Genomic DNA, 21,663 nt, shown 5'->3' with positions numbered 1-21,663 from the left:
CCTATCACCCTCAGGGTGATCCTCAGCCCGAGAGGTTTAACCGGACCCTGCTGGACATTGCTCGGCACCTTGGAGATTGGACGGAAGAGTAAGTGGAGTCAGCACATCGCCCATTTGGTTCATTGTTACAATTGTACTCGCAATGATGCTACGGGGTACTCGCCCTACTATCTGATGTTCGGACGGGAAGCGAGGTTGCCCATTGATCTGTGTTTTGGGACTGAAGCGGGGGAAATACCTTCGAAGCCATGTCTGAAGTACGTGTCCGATATGAGGAGAGAGTTGAAAAGGGCGTACGAGTTGGCTGAGGCGGCAGCCACCAAGCAGAACCAGCGGAATAAAAGGAGGTATGATCAGAAGGTAAAGTTCGTCCAGCTATTGCCGGGAGACCGAGTCCTCATCCGGAATTTAGGACTACAGGGTAAGCACAAGTTGGCGGACCGTTGGGCAGCCACCCCATATGTGGTGGAGAGTCAGATGCCGAATCTCCCGGTTTACCGGGTGAGACCTGAGGGCGGGCAGGGGCCTGTCAAGGTACTCCATCGGAACCACCTGTTGCCTCTGGGTCGAGAGGTGAAGATGGACCTAGAGTCCGAATGGGAGTTTACTCCTAGTACGAGGACTCTGCGAGGGCGCGGGGCGCGGGAAGAGGCCGCTGCGAAGAAAACGGGGCCGGTCCCCACCTCGAGAAGGGATACGTCATCGGAAGATGATGATTCGGACGTGTGGTACCTGCTTCCGTTCGCTGATTCCCCGGTGCCAGGAGAAGAGACTCTTGGCCCTTCCATCACTGAGTCAGGGGGACCGAGGGAGGGTGTTGCAGAGCCGCCTGTATTACAGCCGGCATTGGGGGGAGGAGAGGGTGGAGGCAGAACCCGAGCCAGAGGGCTCACCGGGGCAGAGGGATCCCGGTGAAGGGGAAGGTCCGACAGATCGGCTCGAGGGGTCACCTGGGGTGTCTGAACAGGGAGAGTCCACAGAGGAAGTCCTGAGGCCTCAGAGGAGTAGGCATCCCCCGGAAAGACTCACTTATATAGCGCCGGGAGAGCAGGGTGTAATCTCTACTGCCCTGCAAAGTTATGTCACTGCTTTATGCACCTGGGTTGGGTTTTGTGTTTTACAAGGAGTACTAGTGAATTCTGTTAACGTCATGAGGGCATGACTTTTTTTAGGTGGGGGGAGAGAGTGTACGGGGTCTTTCTTTTGTTACATTTAAAATGGCGATTTTTGTTATGTTAATCTGTGGAATGCGGCTTTGTTGTGTTTTAACGCTGCAGAGAGTTTGCGCTAGCAGTTTATTGTGGTTTAGAGGGTGATAAGAGGGTGCTATTAGCCAATGGGTGGTTATGTATCGTTTTGTTTTCGGATGCCATGCTGTATGATATGACTGTGGACTGAGTTTTGGCGGGGAGTCGGGAGGAGAGACGAGGAGGACGGCGGACGTGCGGAGAGGCTCCGGTCGATCACTTCGGGTGGTCCCGAGCCGTGGGTCGACGGAATTCGGGGTGGTCGTCTGACGTCGAACTTGAGCTCCAACGGTAGCGCGCGAAGAACTTGGACTTTGAATAAGTGTTGGCGCCTTTTTTTTTCATTACTTTCCTCTCTGTATCACATGTATATTAATGCCCTAGAATTAGTAATATCTATAAAGTGTATGTGTTAAAATTTACTGGGTGTGCTGGCTGATGATTGATGTTTGTGATTGATTCGGGCGACGATTGACCCTGAGGGGGACTGCTGAAGCAGGTGCTGGGCGGGATTTCCCCTAGACATACACGAGCCAAAATAACGGAACGGTTACACTGGGTCTCTCTGCCTCTCGATGTCCCAGGGTCTCTCTGCCTCTTGATGTCCCTGGGGTCCTCCCTACCCATCGATATCCCCCGGGTCTCTCTGCCTCTCGATGACCCCGGGTTTCTCTGCCTCTCGATGACCCCAGGTCTCTCTGCCTCTCGATGTCCCCGGGTATCTCTGCCTCTCGATGTCCCCGGGTCTCCCTACCTCTTGATGGTCCCCGGGTCTCTCTGCCTCTCGATGACCCCGGGTTTCTCTGTCTCTCGATGACCCCGGGTCTCTCTGCCTCTCGATGTCCCCGGGTATCTCTGCCTCTCGATATCCCCAGGTCTCTCTACCTCTCGATGTCCTCAGGTCTCTCTACCTCTCGATGTCCCGGGTCTCTCTGCCTCTCGATGTCCCAAGGTCTCTCTGCCTCTCGATATTCCCGGGTCTCTCTCCTGTCGACGACCCAGGTCTCTCTACCTCTCAATGTCCCCGGGTCTCTCTGCCTCTCGATGTCCTCTGGTTTCTCTGCCTCTCGATGTCCTCTGGTCTCTCTGCCTCTCGATGTCCCCCGGGTCTCTCTGCCTCTCAATGTCCTCGGATCTTCCTACCTCTCGATGTCCCCGGGTCTCTCTGCCTCTCGATGTCCCCGGGTCTATCTGCCTGTCGATATACCCGGGTCTCTCTGACTCTCAATGTCCCCGGCTCTCTCAACCTCTCGATGATCCCGGATCTCTCTGCGTCTCGATGTCCCCAAGTCTCTCTGCCTCTCGATGTCCTCGGATCTCCCTACCTCTCGATGACCCCGGGTCTCTCTAACTCTCGACGACCTTGGCTCTCGATGTCCCCGGGTATCTCTGCCTCTCGATGTCCCCAGGTCTATCTACCTCTCGATGTCCTTGGGTCTCTCTGCCTCTCGATATCCCCGGGTCTCTCTGTCTCTCGATGTCCCCATGTCTCTCTCTCTCTCAATGTCCCCGGGTCTCTCTGCCTCTCGATGTCCCCGGGTCTCTCTGCCTCTCGACGACCCCGGCTCTCGATGTCCCCGGGACTTTCTACCTCTCGATGTCCATGGGTCTCTCTGCCTCTCGATGTCCCCGGTTCTCTCTACCTTTCGATGTCCCCGGGTCTCTCTGCCTCTCGATGTCCCCGGGTCTATCTGCCTCTCGATGTCCCCAGATCACCCTACCTCTCGATGTCCCCGGATCTCTCTACCTCTCGACATCCCCGGGTCTCTCAACCTCTCGATGTCCCCGGGTCTCTCTAACTCTCGATGTCCTCGGATCTTCCTACCTCTCGATGTCCCCGAGTCTCTCTGCCTCTCGATGTCCTCGGATCTCCCTACCTCTCGATGTCCCCGGGTCTCTCTGCCTCTCGATGTCCTCGGATCTCCCTGCCTCTCAATATCCCCGGGTCTCTCTGCCTATCGATGTCCCCGGGTCTATCTGCCTGTCGATCTCCCCGGGTCTCTCTGGCCTCTCAATGTCCCCGTGTCTCTCTGCCTCTCGATGTCCCCAGGTCTCTCTGCCTCTCGATGTCCCCGGGTCTATCTGCCTCTCGGTGTCCTCGGATCTCCAGACCTCTCGATGACCCCAGGTCTCTCAACCTCTCGATGTCCCCGGGTCTCTCTGCCTCTCGCTGTCCTCGGGTCTCTCTGCCTCTCGATGTCCCCGGGTCTCTCTACCTCTCGATGTCCCCGGGTCTCTCTACCCCTCGATTTCCCTGGATCTCTCTGCCTCTGGATATCCCCGGGTCTCTCTTCCTGTCGACGACCCCGGGTCTCTCTGCCTCTCAAAGTCCCTGGGTCTCTCTGCCTCTCGATGTCCCCGGGTCTCTCTGCCTCTCGATGTCCCCGGATCTCTCTGCCTCTCGATGTCCCCGGGTCTAACTGCCTGTCGATCTCCCCGGGTCTCTCTTCCTCTCAATGTCCCCGGGTCTCTCTACCTCTCGATTTCCCCGGGTCTCTCTACCTCTGGATATCCCCGGGTATCTCTATCTCTCGATGTCCCCGGGTCTCTCGACCTCTCGATTTCCCCGGGTCTCTCTACCTCTCGATATACCCTGGTCTCTCTGCCTCTCGATGTCCCAGGGTCTCTCTGCCTCTCGATATCCCCGGGGCTCTCTACCTTTTGATGTCCCCGGGTCTCTCTGCCTCTCGATGTCCCCGGGTCTATCTGCCTCTCGATGTCCCCGGATCTCCCTACCTCTCGATGACCCCGGGTCTCTCTACCTCTCGATGACCCCGGTTCTCTCTACCTCTCGATGACCCCGGGTCCCTCTACCTCTCGATGCCCCCGTGACTGTCTGCCTCTCGATGTTCTCGGGTTTTTCTGCCTCTCGATGTCCGTGGGTCTCTCTGCCTATCGATGTCCCCGGGTCTCTCTACCTATCGATGTCCCCGGGTCTCTACCTCTCGATGTCCTCGGGTCACCCTACCTCTCGACGACCCCGGGTCTCTCTGCCTCTCAATGTCCCCGGGTCTATATGCCTCTCGATGTCCCTGGGTCTCTCTACCCCCTCGATGTCCCCGGGTCTATCTGCCTCTCAATATCCCCAGATCACCCTGCCTGTCGAAGTCCCCGGGTCTCTCTACCTCTCGATGTCCCCAGGTCTCTCAAGCTCTCGATGTCCCATGGTCTCTCTACCTCTCGATTTCCCGGGGTCTCTCTGCCTCTGGATATCCCCAGGTCTCTCTCCCTATCAACGACCCCGGGTCTCTCTACCTCTCGATGTCCCCGGGTCTCTCTGCCTCTCGATGTCCTCTGGTCTCCCTGCCTCTCGATGCCCCCGGGTTTCTCTGCCTCTCGCTGTCCCCAGGTCTCTCTACCTCTCGATGTCCCCGGGTCTCTCTGCCTCTCGACGACCCCTGCTCTCGATGTCCCCGGGTCTCTCTACCCTCTCGATGTCCTCGGGTCTCTCTGCCTCTTGATGTCCGCGGGTCTATCTGCATGTCGATCACCCCCGGGTATCTCTACCTCTCGATGTCCTCGGGTCTCTCTACCTCTCGACGACCCCGGGTCTGTCTGCCTCTCGATGTCCCCGGGTCTCGCTGCCTCTCGATATCCCTGGGTCTCTCTACCATTCGATGACTGGGGCTCTCTCTGCCTCTCGATGTCCCCGGGTCTATCTGCCTCTCGATGTCCCTGGGTCTATCTGCCTCTCGATGTCTCCGGGTCTCTCTACCTTACCTTTCAATGTCCCCGGGTCTCTCTACATCTCGATGTCCCCGGGGTCGCAATAACTCTCAGCGACACCTGGCTCTCGATGTCCCCGGGTCTATCTGGCTGTTGATGTCCCCGGGTCTCTCTGCCTGTCGATGTCCCCGGGTCTCTCTGCCTCTCGGTGTCCTCGGATCTCCCAACCTCTCGATGACCCCGGGTCTCTCTACCTCTCGATGTCCTCGAATCACCCTACCTCTCGATTTCCCCGGGTCTCTCTGCCTCTCGATATCCCCGGGTCACTCTATCTCTCGATGTCCCCGGGTCTCTCTACCCTCTCGATGTCCCCGGGTCTCCCTACCTCTCGATGTCCTCGGATCTCCGTACCTCTCGATGTCCCGGGATCTCTCTGCCTCTCGATATCCCCGGGTCACTCTATCTCTCGATGTCCCCGGGTCTCCCTACCTCTCGATGTCCTCGGGTCTCTCTGCCTCTTGATGTCCGCGGGTCTATCTGCATGTCGATCACCCCGGGTATCTCTACCTCTCGATGTCCTCGGGTCTCTCTACCTCTCGACGACCCCGGGTCTGTCTGCCTCTCGATGTCCCCGGGTCTCGCTGCCTCTCGATATCCCTGGGTCTCTCTACCATTCGATGACTGGGGCTCTCTCTGCCTCTCGATGTCCCCGGGTCTATCTGCCTCTCGATGTCCCTGGGTCTATCTGCCTCTCGATGTCTCCGGGTCTCTCTACCTTTCAATGTCCCCGGGTCTCTCTACATCTCGATGTCCCCGGGTCGCAATAACTCTCAGCGACCCTGGCTCTCGATGTCCCCGGGTCTATCTGGCTGTTGATGTCCCCGGTCTCTCTGCCTGTCGATGTCCCCGGGTCTCTCTGCCTCTCGGTGTCCCCCTCGGATTCTCGGTGTCCTCGGATCTCCCAACCTCTCGATGACCCGGGTCTCTCTACCTCTCGATGTCCTCGAATCACCCTACCTCTCGATTTCCCCGGGTCTCTCTGCCTCTCGATATCCCCGGGTCACTCTATCTCTCGATGTCCCCGGGTCTCTCTACCTCTCGATGTCCCCGGGTCTCCCTACCTCTCGATGTCCTCGGATCTCCGTACCTCTCGATGTCCCGGGATCTCTCTACCTCTCGATGTCCCCGGGTCTTTCTGCCTCTCGATATCGCCGGGTCACTCTATCTCTCGATGTCCCCGGGTCTCTCTACTTCTCGATATCTCCGGGTCTCTCTGCCTCTCGATGTCCTCTGGTCTCTCTGCCTCTCAATGACCCCGGGTTTCTCTGCCTCTCGATGTACCCAGGTCTATCTGCCTGTCAATGTCCTCGGATCTCCCTACCTCTCGATGTCCTCGGGTCTTTCTGCCTCTCGATGACCCTGGGTCTCTCTGCCTCTCGATGTCCTCGGATCTCCCTACCTCTCGCTGTCCCCGGGTCTCTCTACCTCTCAATGTCCCCGGGTATCTCTGCCTCTCGATGTCCCGGGGTCTCTCTACCTCTCGATGTCCCCGGATCTCTCTGCCTCTCGATGTCCTCTGGTCTCTCTGCCTCTCGATGACCCTGGTTTCTCTGCCTCTCGATGTACCCGGGTCTCTCTGCCTCTCGATGTCCTCGGATCTCCCTACCTCTCGATGTCCCCAGGTCTATCTACCTCTCGATGACCCCGGTTCTCTCTACCTCTGGATGACCCCGGGTCCCTCTACCTCTCGATGCCCCCGGGACTTTCTACCTTTTGATGTCCTTGGGTTTTTCTGCCTCTCGATGTCCCCGCGTCTCTCTACCTCTCGATGTCCTCTGGTCTCTCTGCCTCTCGATGACCCCAGGATACTCTGCCTCTCGATGTCGCCGGGTCTCCCTACCTCTCGATGTCCTCGGATCTCCCTACCTCTCGATGTCCCCGGGTCTTTCTGCCTCTCGATATCCCCGGGTCACTCTATCTCTGAATGTCCCCGGGTATCTCTACTTCTCGATGTCCCCGGGTCTCTCTGCCTCTCGATGTCCTCTGGTCTCTCTGCCTCTCGATGACTCCGGGTCTCTCTGCCTCTTGATGTCCCCGGGTCTCCCTACCTCTCGATGTCCACGGGTCTCTCTGCCTCTCGATGACCCCGGGTTTCTCTGGCTCTCGAAGACCCCGGGTCTCTCTGCCTCTCGATGTCCCCGGGTTTCCTGTCTCTCGATATCCCCGGGTTTCTCTGCCTCTCGATATCCCCAGGTCTCTCTACCTCTCGATGTCCTCAGGTCTCTCTACCTCTCGATGTCCCTGGGTCTCTCTGCCTCTCGACGACCCCGGCTCTCGATGTCCCCGGGACTTTCTACCTCTCGATGTCCATGGGTCTCTCTGCCTCTCGATGTCCCCGGGTCTCTCTACCTTTCGATGTCTCCGGGTCTCTCTGCCTCTCGATGTCCCCGGGTCTATCTGCCTCTCGATGTCCCCAGATCACCCTACCTCTCGATGTCCCCGGATCTCTCTACCTCTCGACATCCCCGGGTCTCTCAACCTCTCGATGTCCCCGGGTCTCTCTAACTCTCGATGTCCTCGGATCTTCCTACCTCTCGATGTCCCCGAGTCTCTCTGCCTCTCGATGTCCTCGGATCTCCCTACCTCTCGATGTCCCCGGGTCTCTCTGCCTCTCGATGTCCTCGGATCTCCCTGCCTCTCAATATCCCCGGGTCTCTCTGCCTATCGATGTCCCCGGGTCTATCTGCCTGTCGATCTCCCCGGGTCTCTCTGGCTCTCAATGTCCCCGTGTCTCTCTGCCTCTCGATGTCCCCAGGTCTCTCTGCCTCTCGATGTCCCCGGGTCTATCTGCCTCTCGGTGTCCTCGGATCTCCAGACCTCTCGATGACCCCAGGTCTCTCAACCTCTCGATGTCCCCGGGTCTCTCTGCCTCTCGCTGTCCTCGGGTCTCTCTGCCTCTCGATGTCCCCGGGTCTCTCTACCTCTCGATGTCCCCGTGTCTCTCTACCCCTCGATTTCCCTGGGTCTCTCTGCCTCTGGATATCCCGGGTCTCTCTTCCTGTCGACGACCCCGGGTCTCTCTGCCTCTCAAAGTCCCTGGGTCTCTCTGCCTCTCGATGTCCCCGGGTCTCTCTGCCTCTCGATGTCCCCGGAACTCTCTGCCTCTCGATGTCCCCGGGTCTAACTGCCTGTCGATCTCCCCGGGTCTCTCTTCCTCTCAATGTCCCCGGGTCTCTCTACCTCTCGATTTCCCCGGGTCTCTCTACCTCTGGATATCCCCGGGTATCTCTATCTCTCGATGTCCCCGGGTCTCTCGACCTCTCGATTTCCCCGGGTCTCTCTACCTCTCGATATACCCTGGTCTCTCTGCCTCTCGATGTCCCAGGGTCTCTCTGCCTCTCGATATCCCCGGGGCTCTCTACCTTTTGATGTCCCCGGGTCTCTCTGCCTCTCGATGTCCCCGGATCTCCCTACCTCTCGATGACCCCGGGTCTCTCTACCTCTCGATGACCCGGTTCTCTCTACCTCTCGATGACCCCGGGTCCCTCTACCTCTCGATGCCCCCGTGACTGTCTGCCTCTCGATGTTCTCGGGTTTTTCTGCCTCTCGATGTCCGCGGGTCTCTCTGCCTATCGATGTCCCCGGGTCTCTCTACCTATCGATGTCCCCGGGTCTCTACCTCTCGATGTCCTCGGGTCACTCTACCTCTCGACGACCCCGGGTCTCTCTGCCTCTCAATGTCCCCGGGTCTATATGCCTCTCGATGTCCCTGGGTCTCTCTACCCCTCGATGTCCCCGGGTCTATCTGCCTCTCGATGTCCCCAGATCACCCTGCCTGTCGAAGTCCCCGGGTCTCTCTACCTCTCGATGTCCCCAGGTCTCTCAAGCTCTCGATGTCCCATGGTCTCTCTACCTCTCGATTTCCCGGGGTCTCTCTGCCTCTGGATATCCCCAGGTCTCTCTCCCTATCAACGACCCCGGGTCTCTCTACCTCTCGATGTCCCCGGGTCTCTCTGCCTCTCGATGTCCTCTGGTCTCCCTGCCTCTCGATGCCCCGGGTTTCTCTGCCTCTCGCTGTCCCCAGGTCTCTCTACCTCTCGATGTCCCCGGGTCTCTCTGCCTCTCGACGACCCCTGCTCTCGATGTCCCCGGGTCTCTCTACCTCTCGATGTCCTCGGGTCTCTCTGCCTCTTGATGTCCGCGGGTCTATCTGCATGTCGATCACCCCGGGTATCTCTACCTCTCGATGTCCTCGGGTCTCTCTACCTCTCGACGACCCCGGGTCTGTCTGCCTCTCGATGTCCCCGGGTCTCGCTGCCTCTCGATATCCCTGGGTCTCTCTACCATTCGATGACTGGGGCTCTCTCTGCCTCTCGATGTCCCCGGGTCTATCTGCCTCTCGATGTCCCCGGGTCTCTCTACCTTTCAATGTCCCCGGGTCTCTCTACATCTCGATGTCCCCGGGTCTCAATAACTCTCAACGACCCTGGCTCTCGATGTCCCCGGGTCTATCTGGCTGTTGATGTCCCCGGGTCTCTCTGCCTGTCGATGTCCCCGGGTCTCTCTGCCTCTCGGTGTCCTCGGATCTCCCAACCTCTCGATGACCCCGGGTCTCTCTACATCTCGATGTCCCCGGGTCTCAATAACTCTCAACGACCCTGGCTCTCGATGTCCCCGGGTCTATCTGGCTGTTGATGTCCCCGGGTCTCTCTGCCTGTCGATGTCCCCGGGTCTCTCTGCCTCTCGGTGTCCTCGGATCTCCCTACCTCTCGATGACCCCGGGTCTCTCTAACTCTCGACGACCCTGGCTCTCGATGTCCCCGGGTATCTCTGCCTCTCGATGTCCCCAGGTCTATCTGCCTCTCGATGTCCTTGGGTCTCTCTGCCTCTCGATATCCCCGGGTCTCTCTGTCTCTCGATGTCCCCATGTCTCTCTCCCTCTCAATGTCCCCGGGTCTCTCTGCCTCTCGATGTCCCCGGGTCTCTCTGCCTCTCGACGACCCCGGCTCTCGATGTCCCCGGGTCTTTCTACCTCTCGATGTCCATGGGTCTCTCTGCCTCTCGATGTCCCCGGGTCTCTCTACCTTTCGATGTCCCCGGGTCTCTCTGCCTCTCGATGTCCCCGGGTCTATCTGCCTCTCGATGTCCCCGGGTCTCTCTACCTCTCAATGTCCCCAGATCTATCTGCCTCTCGATGTCCCCAGATCACCCTACCTCTCCATGTCCCCGGATCTCTCTACCTCTCGACATCCCCGGGTCTCTCAACCTCTCGATGTCCCCGGGTCTCTCTAACTCTCGATGTCCTCGGATCTTCCTACCTCTCGATGTCCCCAAGTCTCTCTGCCTCTCGATGTCCTCGGATCTCCCTACCTCTCGATGTCCCCGGGTCTCTCTGCCTCTCGATGTCCTCGGATATCCCTGCCTCTCGATATCCCCGGGTCTCTCTGCCTATCGATATCCCCGGGTCTATCTGTCTGTCGATCTCCCCGGGTCTCTCTGGCTCTCAATGTCCCGGGTCTATCTGCCTCTCGATGTCCCCGGGTCTATCTGCCTCTCGGTGTCCTCGGATCTCCCGACCTCTCGATGACCCCAGGTCTCTCAACCTCTCGATGTCCCCGGGTCTCTCTGCCTCTCGCTGTCCTCGGGTCTCTCTGCCTCTCGATGTCCACGGGTCTCTCTACCTCTCGATGTCCCGGGGTCTCTCTACCCCTCGATTTCCCTGGGTCTCTCTGCCTCTGGATATCCCCGGGTCTCTCTTCCTGTCGACGACCCCGGGTCTCTCTGCCTCTCAAAGTCCCTGGGTCTCTCTGCCTCTCGATGTCCCCGGTCTCTCTACCTCCCGATGTCCTCGGGTCTCTCTGCCTCTTGATGTCCGCGGGTCTATCTGCATGTCGATCACCCCGGGTATCTCTACCTCTCGATGTCCTCGGTCTCTCTACCTCTCGACGACCCCGGGTCTGTCTGCCTCTCGATGTCCCCGGGTCTCGCTGCCTCTCGATATCCCTGGGTCTCTCTACCATTCGATGACTGGGGCTCTCTCTGCCTCTCGATGTCTCCGGGTCTATCTGCCTCTCGATGTCCCCGGGTCTATCTGCCTCTCGATGTCCCCGGGTCTCTCTACCTTTCAATGTCCCCGGGTCTCTCTACATCTCGATGTCCCCGGGTCTCAATAACTCTCAACGACCCTGGCTCTCGATGTCCCCGGGTCTATCTGGCTGTTGATGTCCCCGGGTCTCTCTGCCTGTCGATGTCCCCGGGTCTCTCTGCCGCTCGGTGTCCTCGGATCTCCCAACCTCTCGATGACCCCGGGTCTCTCTACATCTCGATGTCCCCGGGTCTCAATAACTCTCAACGACCCTGGCTCTCGATGTCCCCGGGTCTATCTGGCTGTTGATGTCCCCGGGTCTCTCTGCCTGTCGATGTCCCCGGGTCTCTCTGCCTCTCGGTGTCCTCGGATCTCCCTACCTCTCGATGACCCCGGGTCTCTCTAACGGTCTCTCTAACTCTCGACGACCCTGGCTCTCGATGTCCTTGGGTCTCTCTGCCTCTGGATATCCCCGGGTCTCTCTCCTGTCGACGACCCCGGGTCTCTCTGCCTCTCAAAGTCCCTGGGTCTCTCTGCCTCTCGATGTCCCCGGGTCTCTCTCCCTCTCGATGTCCCCGGATCTCTCTGCCTCTCGATGTCCCGGGTCTAACTGCCTGTCGATCTCCCCGGGTCTCTCTTGCTCTCAATGTCCCCGGGTCTCTCTACCTCTCGATGTCCCGGGTCTCTCTGCCTCTCGCTGTCCTCGGGTCTCTCTGCCTCTCGATGTCCCCGGGTCTCTCTACCTCTCGATGTCCCGGGGTCTGTCTACCCTCGATTTCCCTGGGTCTCTCTGCCTCTGGATATCCCCGGGTCTCTCTACCTCTCGATGTCCCGGGGTCTGTCTACCCCTCGATTTCCCTGGGTCTCTCTGCCTCTGGATATCCCCGGGTCTCTCTTCCTGTCGACGACCCCGGGTCTCTCTGCCTCTCAAAGTCCCTGGGTCTCTCTGCCTCTCGATGTCCCCGGGTCTCTCTGCCTCTCGATGTCCCCGGATCTCTCTGCCTCTCGATGTCCCCGGGTCTAACTGCCTGTCGATCTCCCCGGGTCTCTCTTGCTCTCTATGTCCCCGGGTCTCTCTACCTCTCGATTTCCCCAGGTCTCTCTACCTCTGGATATATCCGGGTATCTCTATCTCTCGATGTCCCCGGGTCTCTCGACCTCTCGATGTCCTCGGGTCTCTCTACCTCTGGATGTCCCCGGGTCTCTCTACCTCTCGATATACCCTGGTCTCTCTGCCTCTCGATGTCCCAGGGTCTCTCTGCCTCTTGATGTCCCTGGGTCTCCCTACCCATCGATATCCCCGGGTCTCTCTGCCTCTCGATGACCCCGGGTTTCTCTGCCTCTCGATGACCCCAGGTCTCTCTGCCTCTCGATGTCCCCGGGTATCTCTGCCTCTCGATGTCCCCGGGTCTCCCTACCTCTTGATGTCCCCGGGTCTCTCTGCCTCTCGATCACCCCGGGTTTCTCTGGCTCTCGATGACCCCGGGTCTCTCTGCCTCTCGATGTCCCCGGGTATCTCTGCCTCTCGATATCCCCAGGTCTCTCTACCTCTCGATGTCCTCAGGTCTCTCTACCTCTCGATGTCCCCGGGTCTCTCTGCTCTCGATGTCCCAAGGTCTCTCTGCCTCTCGATATTCCCGGGTCTCTCTCCCTGTCGACGACCCAGGTCTCTCTACCTCTCAATGTCCCCGGGTCTCTCTGCCTCTCGATGTCCTCTGGTTTCTCTGCCTCTCGATGTCCTCTGGTCTCTCTGCTCTCGATGTCCCCGGGTCTCTCTGCCTCTCAATGTCCTCGGATCTCCTACCTCTCGATGTCCCCGGGTCTCTCTGCCTCTCGATGTCCCCGGGTCTCTCTGCCTCTCGATGTCCTCGGATCTCCCTACCTCTCGATGACCCCGGGTCTCTCTAACTCTCGACGACCTTGGCTCTCGATGTCCCCGGGTATCTCTGCCTCTCGATGTCCCCAGGTCTATCTACCTCTCGATGTCCTTGGGTCTCTCTGCCTCTCGATATCCCCGGGTCTCTCTGTCTCTCGATGTCCCCATGTCTCTCTCTCTCTCAATGTCCCCGGGTCTCTCTGCCTCTCGATGTCCCCGGGTCTCTCTGCCTCTCGACGACCCCGGCTCTCGATGTCCCCGGGACTTTCTACCTCTCGATGTCCATGGGTCTCTCTGCCTCTCGATGTCCCCGGTTCTCTCTACCTTTCGATGTCCCCGGGTCTCTCTGCCTCTCGATGTCCCCGGGTCTATCTGCCTCTCGATGTCCCCAGATCACCCTACCTCTCGATGTCCCCGGATCTCTCTACCTCTCGACATCCCCGGGTCTCTCAACCTCTCGATGTCCCCGGGTCTCTCTAACTCTCGATGTCCTCGGATCTTCCTACCTCTCGATGTCCCCGAGTCTCTCTGCCTCTCGATGTCCTCGGATCTCCCTACCTCTCGATGTCCCCGGGTCTCTCTGCCTCTCGATGTCCTCGGATCTCCCTGCCTCTCAATATCCCCGGGTCTCTCTGCCTATCGATGTCCCCGGGTCTATCTGCCTGTCGATCTCCCGGGTCTCTCTGGCTCTCAATGTCCCCGTGTCTCTCTGCCTCTCGATGTCCCCAGGTCTCTCTGCCTCTCGATGTCCCCGGGTCTATCTGCCTCTCGGTGTCCTCGGATCTCCAGACCTCTCGATGACCCCAGGTCTCTCAACCTCTCGATGTCCCCGGGTCTCTCTGCCTCTCGCTGTCCTCGGGTCTCTCTGCCTCTCGATGTCCCCGGGTCTCTCTACCTCTCGATGTCCCGGGTCTCTCTACCCCTCGATTTCCCTGGGTCTCTCTGCCTCTGGATATCCCCGGGTCTCTCTTCCTGTCGACGACCCCGGGTCTCTCTGCCTCTCAAAGTCCCTGGGTCTCTCTGCCTCTCGATGTCGCCGGGTCTCTCTGCCTCTCGATGTCCCCGGATCTCTCTGCCTCTCGATGTCCCCGGGTCTAACTGCCTGTCGATCTCCCCGGGTCTCTCTCCTCTCAATGTCCCCGGGTCTCTCTACCTCTCGATTTCCCCGGGTCTCTCTACCTCTGGATATCCCCGGGTATCTCTATCTCTCGATGTCCCCGGGTCTCTCGACCTCTCGATTTCCCGGGTCTCTCTACCTCTCGATATACCCTGGTCTCTCTGCCTCTCGATGTCCCAGGGTCTCTCTGCCTCTCGATATCCCCGGGGCTCTCTACCTTTTGATGTCCCCGGGTCTCTCTGCCTCTCGATGTCCCCGGGTCTATCTGCTCTCGATGTCCCCGGATCTCCCTACCTCTCGATGACCCGGGTCTCTCTACCTCTCGATGACCCCGGTTCTCTCTACCTCTCGATGACCCCGGGTCCCTCTACCTCTCGATGCCCCCGTGACTGTCTGCCTCTCGATGTTCTCGGGTTTTTCTGCCTCTCGATGTCCGTGGGTCTCTCTGCCTATCGATGTCCCCGGGTCTCTCTACCTATCGATGTCCCCGGGTCTCTACCTCTCGATGTCCTCGGGTCACTCTACCTCTCGACGACCCCGGGTCTCTCTGCCTCTCAATGTCCCCGGGTCTATATGCCTCTCGATGTCCCTGGGTCTCTCTACCCCTCGATGTCCCCGGGTCTATCTGCCTCTCGATATCCCCAGATCACCCTGCCTGTCGAAGTCCCCGGGTCTCTCTACCTCTCGATGTCCCCAGGTCTCTCAAGCTCTCGATGTCCCATGGTCTCTCTACCTCTCGATTTCCCGGGGTCTCTCTGCCTCTGGATATCCCCAGGTCTCTCTCCCTATCAACGACCCCGGGTCTCTCTACCTCTCGATGTCCCCGGGTCTCTCTGCCTCTCGATGTCCTCTGGTCTCCCTGCCTCTCGATGCCCCCGGGTTTCTCTGCCTCTCGCTGTCCCCAGGTCTCTCTACCTCTCGATGTCCCCGGGTCTCTCTGCCTCTCGACGACCCCTGCTCTCGATGTCCCCGGGTCTCTCTACCTCTCGATGTCCTCGGGTCTCTCTGCCTCTTGATGTCCGCGGGTCTATCTGCATGTCGATCACCCCGGGTATCTCTACCTCTCGATGTCCTCGGGTCTCTCTACCTCTCGACGACCCCGGGTCTGTCTGCCTCTCGATGTCCCCGGGTCTCGCTGCCTCTCGATATCCCTGGGTCTCTCTACCATTCGATGACTGGGGCTCTCTCTGCCTCTCGATGTCCCCGGGTCTATCTGCCTCTCGATGTCCCTGGGTCTATCTGCCTCTCGATGTCTCCGGGTCTCTCTACCTTTCAATGTCCCCGGGTCTCTCTACATCTCGATGTCCCCGGGTCGCAATAACTCTCAGCGACCCTGGCTCTCGATGTCCCCGGGTCTATCTGGCTGTTGATGTCCCCGGGTCTCTCTGCCTGTCGATGTCCCCGGGTCTCTCTGCCTCTCGGTGTCCTCGGATCTCCCAACCTCTCGATGACCCCGGGTCTCTCTACCTCTCGATGTCCTCGAATCACCCTACCTCTCGATTTCCCCGGGTCTCTCTGCCTCTCGATATCCCCGGGTCACTCTATCTCTCGATGTCCCCGGGTCTCTCTACCTCTCGATGTCCCCGGGTCTCCCTACCTCTCGATGTCCTCGGATCTCCGTACCTCTCGATGTCCCGGGATCTCTCTACCTCTCGATGTCCCCGGGTCTTTCTGCCTCTCGATATCGCCGGGTCACTCTATCTCTCGATGTCCCCGGGTCTCTCTACTTCTCGATATCTCCGGGTCTCTCTGCCTCTCGATGTCCTCTGGTCTCTCTGCCTCTCAATGACCCCGGGTTTCTCTGCCTCTCGATGTACCCAGGTCTATCTGCCTGTCAATGTCCTCGGATCTCCCTACCTCTCGATGTCCTCGGGTCTTTCTGCCTCTCGATGACCCTGGGTCTCTCTGCCTCTCGATGTCCTCGGATCTCCCTACCTCTCGCTGTCCCCGGGTCTCTCTACCTCTCAATGTCCCCGGGTATCTCTGCCTCTCGATGTCCCGGGGTCTCTCTACCTCTCGATGTCCCCGGATCTCTCTGCCTCTCGATGTCCTCTGGTCTCTCTGCCTCTCGATGACCCTGGGTTTCTCTGCCTCTCGATGTACCCGGGTCTCTCTGCCTCTCGATGTCCTCGGATCTCCCTACCTCTCGATGTCCCCAGGTCTATCTACCTCTCGATGACCCCGGTTCTCTCTACCTCTGGATGACCCCGGGTCCCTCTACCTCTCGATGCCCCCGGGACTTTCTACCTTTTGATGTCCTTGGGTTTTTCTGCCTCTCGATGTCCCCGCGTCTCTCTACCTCTCGATGTCCTCTGGTCTCTCTGCCTCTCGATGACCCCAGGATACTCTGCCTCTCGATGTCGCCGGGTCTCCCTACCTCTCGATGTCCTCGGATCTCCCTACCTCTCGATGTCCCCGGGTCTTTCTGCCTCTCGATATCCCCGGGTCACTCTATCTCTGAATGTCCCCGGGTATCTCTACTTCTCGATGTCCCCGGGTCTCTCTGCCTCTCGATGTCCTCTGGTCTCTCTGCCTCTCGATGACTCCGGGTCTCTCTGCCTCTTGATGTCCCCGGGTCTCCCTACCTCTCGATGTCCACGGGTCTCTCTGCCTCTCGATGACCCCGGGTTTCTCTGGCTCTCGAAGACCCCGGGTCTCTCTGCCTCTCGATGTCCCCGGGTTTCCCTGTCTCTCGATATCCCCGGGTTTCTCTGCCTCTCGATATCCCCAGGTCTATCTACCTATCGATGTCCTCAGGTCTCTCTACCTCTCGATGTCCCTGGGTCTCTCTGCCTCTCGATGTCCCAAGGTCTCTCTGCCTCTCGATATTCCCGGGTCTCTCTACCTCTCGATGTCCCCGGGTCTCTCTGCCTCTCAACGACCCCGGCTCTCGATGTCCCCGGGTCTCTCTACGTCTCGATGTCCTCGGGTCTCTCTACTTCTCGATGACCCGAGTCTCTCTGCGTCTCGATGTCCCCAGGTCTCTCTGACTCTCGATGTCCTCGGATCTCCCTACCTCTCGATGACCCTGGGTCTCTCTACCTCTCGATGACCCATGTTCTCTCTACCTTTTGATGAACCCGGGTCCCTCTACCTCTCGATGTCCCCGGGACTCTCTACCTTTTGATGTCCTTGGGTTTTTCTGCCTCTCGATGTCCCCTCGTCTCTCTACCTCTCGATGTCCTCTGGTCTCTCTGCCTCTCGATGACCCCGGGTTTCTCTGCCTCTCGATGTCCCCTAGTATCTCTGCCTCTCGATGTCCCCGGGTCTATCTGCCTCTCGATGTCCCCGGGTCTCTCTACCTCTCGCTGATCCCAGGTCTCTCTACCTCTCGATCTCCCCAGGTCTCTCTGCCTCTCAATGTCCTCGGATCTCCCTACCTCTCGATGTCCCCGGGTCCATCTACCTCTCAATGCCCTGGGACTCTCTACCTCTTGATGTCCTCGGATTTCCCTACCTATCGATGTCCTCAGATCTCCCTACCTCTCGATGTCCCCGGGTCTCTCTACCTCTTGATGTCCCGGGGTCTCTCTGCCTCTAAATGTCCTCGGATCTCCCTACCTCTCGATGTCCCCGGGTCTCTCTGCCTCTCGATGTCCCCGGGTCTATCTGCCTCTCGATGTCTCCGGGTCTCTCTACCTCTCGATGTCCCCGGATCTATCTGCCTCTCGATGTCCCCATATCACCCTACCCGTCGATGTCCCCGGGTCTCTCTACCTCTCGATGTCCCCGGGTCTATCTGCCTCTCAATGTCCCCATATCACCCTAACTGTCGATGTCCCCGGGTCTCTCTACCTCTCAATGTCCCCGGGTCTCTATACCTCTCGATATCTCCGGGTCACTCTATCTCTCGATGTCCCCGGGTCTCTCTACCTCTCGATGTCCCCGGGTCTCCCTACCTCTCGATGTCCTCGGATCTCCGTACCTCTCGATGTCCCGGGATCTCTCTACCTCTCGATGTCCCCGGGTCTTTCTGCCTCTCGATATCCCCGGGTCACTCTATCTCTCGATGTCCCCGGGTCTCTCTACTTCTCGATATCTCCGGGTCTCTCTGCCTCTCGATGTCCTCTGGTCTCTCTGCCTCTCAATGACCCCGGGTTTCTCTGCCTCTCGATGTACCCAGGTCTATCTGCCTGTCGATGTCCTCGGATCTCCCTACCTCTCGCTGTCCCCGGGTCTCTCTACCTCTCAATGTCCCCGGGTATCTCTGCCTCACGATGTCCCCGGGTCTCTCTACCTCTCGATGTCCCCGGGTTTCTCTGCCTCTCGATGTCCTCTGGTCTCTCTGCCTCTCGATGACCCTGGGTTTCTCTGCCTCTCGATGTACCCGGGTCTCTCTGCCTCTCGATGTCCTCGGATCTTCCTACCTCTCGATGTCCCCGGGTCTCTCTGCCTCTCGACGTCCTCTGGTCTCTCTGCCTCTCGATGACCCCGGGTTTCTCTGCCTCTCGATGTACCCGGGTCTCTCTGCCTCTCGATGTCCTCGGATCTTCCTACCTCTCGATGTCCCCGGGTCTCTCTGCCTCTCGATGTCCCCGGGTCTATCTGCCTGTCGATGTCCCCAGGTCTCTCTGACTCTCCATGTCCCCGGGTCTCTCTACCTCTCGATCTCCCTGGGTCTCTCTGCCTCTTGATGTCCTCGGATCTCCCTACCTCTCGATGTCCCCGGGTCTCTCTACCTCTCGATGTCCCCGGGTCTATCTGCCTCTCGATGTCCCCATATCACCCTACCTGTCGATGTCCCCGGGTCTCTCTACCTCTTGATGTCCTCGGGTCGATCTGCCTCTCGATATCCCCGGGTCTCTCTACCTCTCAATGTCCTCGGATCTCCCTACTTCTCGATGTCCCCGGGTCTCTCTGCCTCTCGATGTCCTCTGGTCTCTCTGCCTCTCGATGACCCGGGGTTTCTCTGCCTCTCGATGACCCCGGGTCTCTCTGCCTCTCGATGTCCCCGGGTATCTCTGCCTCTCGATGTCCCCGGGTCTCCCTACGTCTCGATGTCCCTGGGTCTCTCTGCCTCTCGATGACCCCGGGTTTCTCTGCCTCTCGATGACCCCGGGTCTCTCTGCCTCTCGATGTCCCTGGGTATCTCTGCCTCTCGATATCCCCAGGTCTCTCTACCTCTCGATGTCCTCAGGTCTCTCTACCTCTCGATGTCCCCGGGTCTCTCTGCCTCTCGATATCCCAGGGTCTCCCTGCCCCTCGATATTTCCGGGTCTCTCTGCCTCTCGATGACCCCGGGTTTCTCTGCCTCTCGATGACCCCGGGTCTCTCTGCCTCTCGATGTCCCTGGGTATCTCTGCCTCTCGATATCCCCAGGTCTCTCTACCTCTCGATGTCCCCGTGTCACTCTGCCTCTCGATGACCCAGTGTTTCTTTGCCTCTCGATGACCCCGGGTCTCTCTGCCTATCGATGTCCCCGGGTATCTCTGCCTCTCGAAATCCCCAGGTCTCTCTGCCTCTCAATGTCCTCGCATCTCTCTACCTCTCGATGCCCCGGGGTCTCTCTACCTCTCGATGTCCCCGCGTCTCTCTGCCTCTCAATGTCCCCGGGTCTATCTGCCTCTCGATGTCCCCGGGTCTCTCTACCTCTCGATGTCCCCGGGTCTATCTGCCTCTCGATGTCCCCGGGTCTCTCTGCCTCTCGATGTCCTCTGGTCTCTCTGCCTCTCGATGTCCCCAGGTCTCTCTACCTCTCAATGTCCCCGGGTCTCTCTGCCTCTCGATGTCCCCGGGTCTCTCTGCCTCTCGATGTCCTGTGGTCTCTCTGACTCTCGATGACCCGGGGTCTCTCTGCCTCTCGATATCCCCAGGTCTCTCTACCTCTCGATGTCCTCAGATCTCTCTACCTCTCGATATTCCCGGGTCTCTCTACCTCTCAATGCCCCCGGGACTCTCTACCTTTTGATGTCCTTGGGTTTTTCTGCCTCTCGATGTCCCCGCGTCTCTCTACCTCTCGATGTCCTCTGGTCTCTCTGCCTCTCGATGACCCCGGGTTTCTCTGCCTCTCAATGTACCCAGGTCTATCTGCCTGTCGATGGCCTCGGATCTCCCTACCTCTCGATGTCCCCAGGTATCTCTGCCTCTCGATGTCCCCTGGTATCTCTGCCTCTCGATGTCCCCGGGTCTATCTCCCTCTCGATGTCCCCGGGTCTCTCTACCTCTCGATGATCCCGGGTCTCTCTACCTCTCGATCTCCCCGGGTCTCTCTGCCTCTCAATGTCCTCGGATCTCCCTACCTCTCGATGTCCCCGGGTCTATCTACCTCTCGATGTCCCCGGATCTCTCTGCCTCTCGATGTCCCTGAGTCTCTCTACCTTTCGATGTCCCCGGGTCTCTCTACCTCTCGATGTCCCCGGATCTCTCTAACTCTCGACTAACCTGGCTCTCGATGTCCCCGGGTCTCTCTGCCTCTCGATATCCCCGGGTATCTCTGCCTCTCGATGTCCCCATGTTTCTCTCCCTCTCAATGTCCCCGGGTCTCGCTACCTCTTGATGTCCTCGGATTTCCCTACCCCTCGATGTCCCCGGGTCTCTCTATCTCTTGATGTCCCGGGGTCTCTCTGCCTCTCAATGTCCTCGCATCTCTCTACCTCTCGATGTCCCGGGGTCTCCCTACCTCTCGATGTCCCCGGGTCTATCTGCCTCTCGGTGTCCTCTGATCTCCCGACATCTCGATGATCCCGGGTCTCTCTCCCTGTCGACGATCCCGGGTCTCTCTACCTATCGATGTCCCCGGGTCTCTCTACCTCTCGACGACCCCGGGTCTCTCTGCCTCTCAATATCCTCTCGATATCCCCGGGTCCCTCTACCCCTCGATGTCCCCGGTTCTCGCTGCCTCTCGACGTCCCTGGGTCTCTCTACCTTTCGATGTTCCCAGGTCACTCTGCCTCTCAATGTCCCCAGGTCTATCTGCCTCTCGATGTCCCGGGTCTCTCTACCTCTCGATTTCCCTGGGTCTCTCTGCCTCTCGATATCCCCGGGTCACTCTATCTCTCGATGTCCCCGGGTCTCTCTACCTCTTGATGTCCCCGGGTCTCTCTGCCTCTCGGTGTCCTCTGGTCTCTCTGCCTCTCGATGTACCCGGGTTTCTCTGCCTCTCGATGTCCTCGGATCTTCCTACCTCTCGATGTCTCCGGGTCTCTCTGGCTCTCGATGTCCCCGGGTCTATCTGCCTGTCGATGTCCCCGGGTCTCTCTGACTCTCAATGTCCCCGGGTCTCTCTACCTCTCGATGTCCCCGGGTCTATCTGCCTGTCGATGTCCCCGGATCTCTCTAACTCTCGACGAACCTGGCTCTCGATGTCCCCGGGTCTCTCTCCCTCTCAATGTCCCCGGGTCTCGCTACCTCTTGATGTCCTCGGATTTCCCTACCTATCGATGTCCTCGGATCTCTCTGCCTCTCGATGACCCGGGGTTTCTCTGCCTCTCGATGACCCCGGGTCTCTCTGCCTCTCGATGTCCCCGGGTATCTCTGCCTCTCGATGTCCCCGGGTCTCCCTACGTCTCGATGTCCCTGGGTCTCTCTGCCTCTCGATGACCCCGGGTTTCTCTGCCTCTCGATGACCCCGGGTCTCTCTGCCTCTCGATGTCCCTGGGTATCTCTCCCTCTCGATATCCCCAGGTCTCTCTACCTCTCGATGTCCTCAGGTCTCTCTACCTCTCGATGTCCC

General features: G+C 59.1%; 1 long non-coding RNA gene across 2 annotated transcripts in view; it reads left to right on the top strand.

The window, feature by feature from the left end:
• Positions 1-1,235: 1,235 nt before the first annotated feature.
• Positions 1,236-21,663, top strand: part of LOC140196505 (uncharacterized) — a 122,180-nt gene continuing 101,752 nt past the window's right edge. For both annotated transcript variants that reach the window (XR_011885724.1, XR_011885725.1), the window contains exon 1: positions 1,236-1,538. This is a non-coding gene — a long non-coding RNA (uncharacterized lncRNA). The remainder of the gene's footprint in view (positions 1,539-21,663) is intronic.

Source organism: Mobula birostris, chromosome 4 (assembly GCF_030028105.1).
Source record: "Mobula birostris isolate sMobBir1 chromosome 4, sMobBir1.hap1, whole genome shotgun sequence".
In the NCBI taxonomy this organism is placed as follows: Eukaryota; Metazoa; Chordata; class Chondrichthyes; order Myliobatiformes; family Myliobatidae; genus Mobula; species Mobula birostris.
This window is presented reverse-complemented; position numbering and strand designations above follow the sequence as displayed.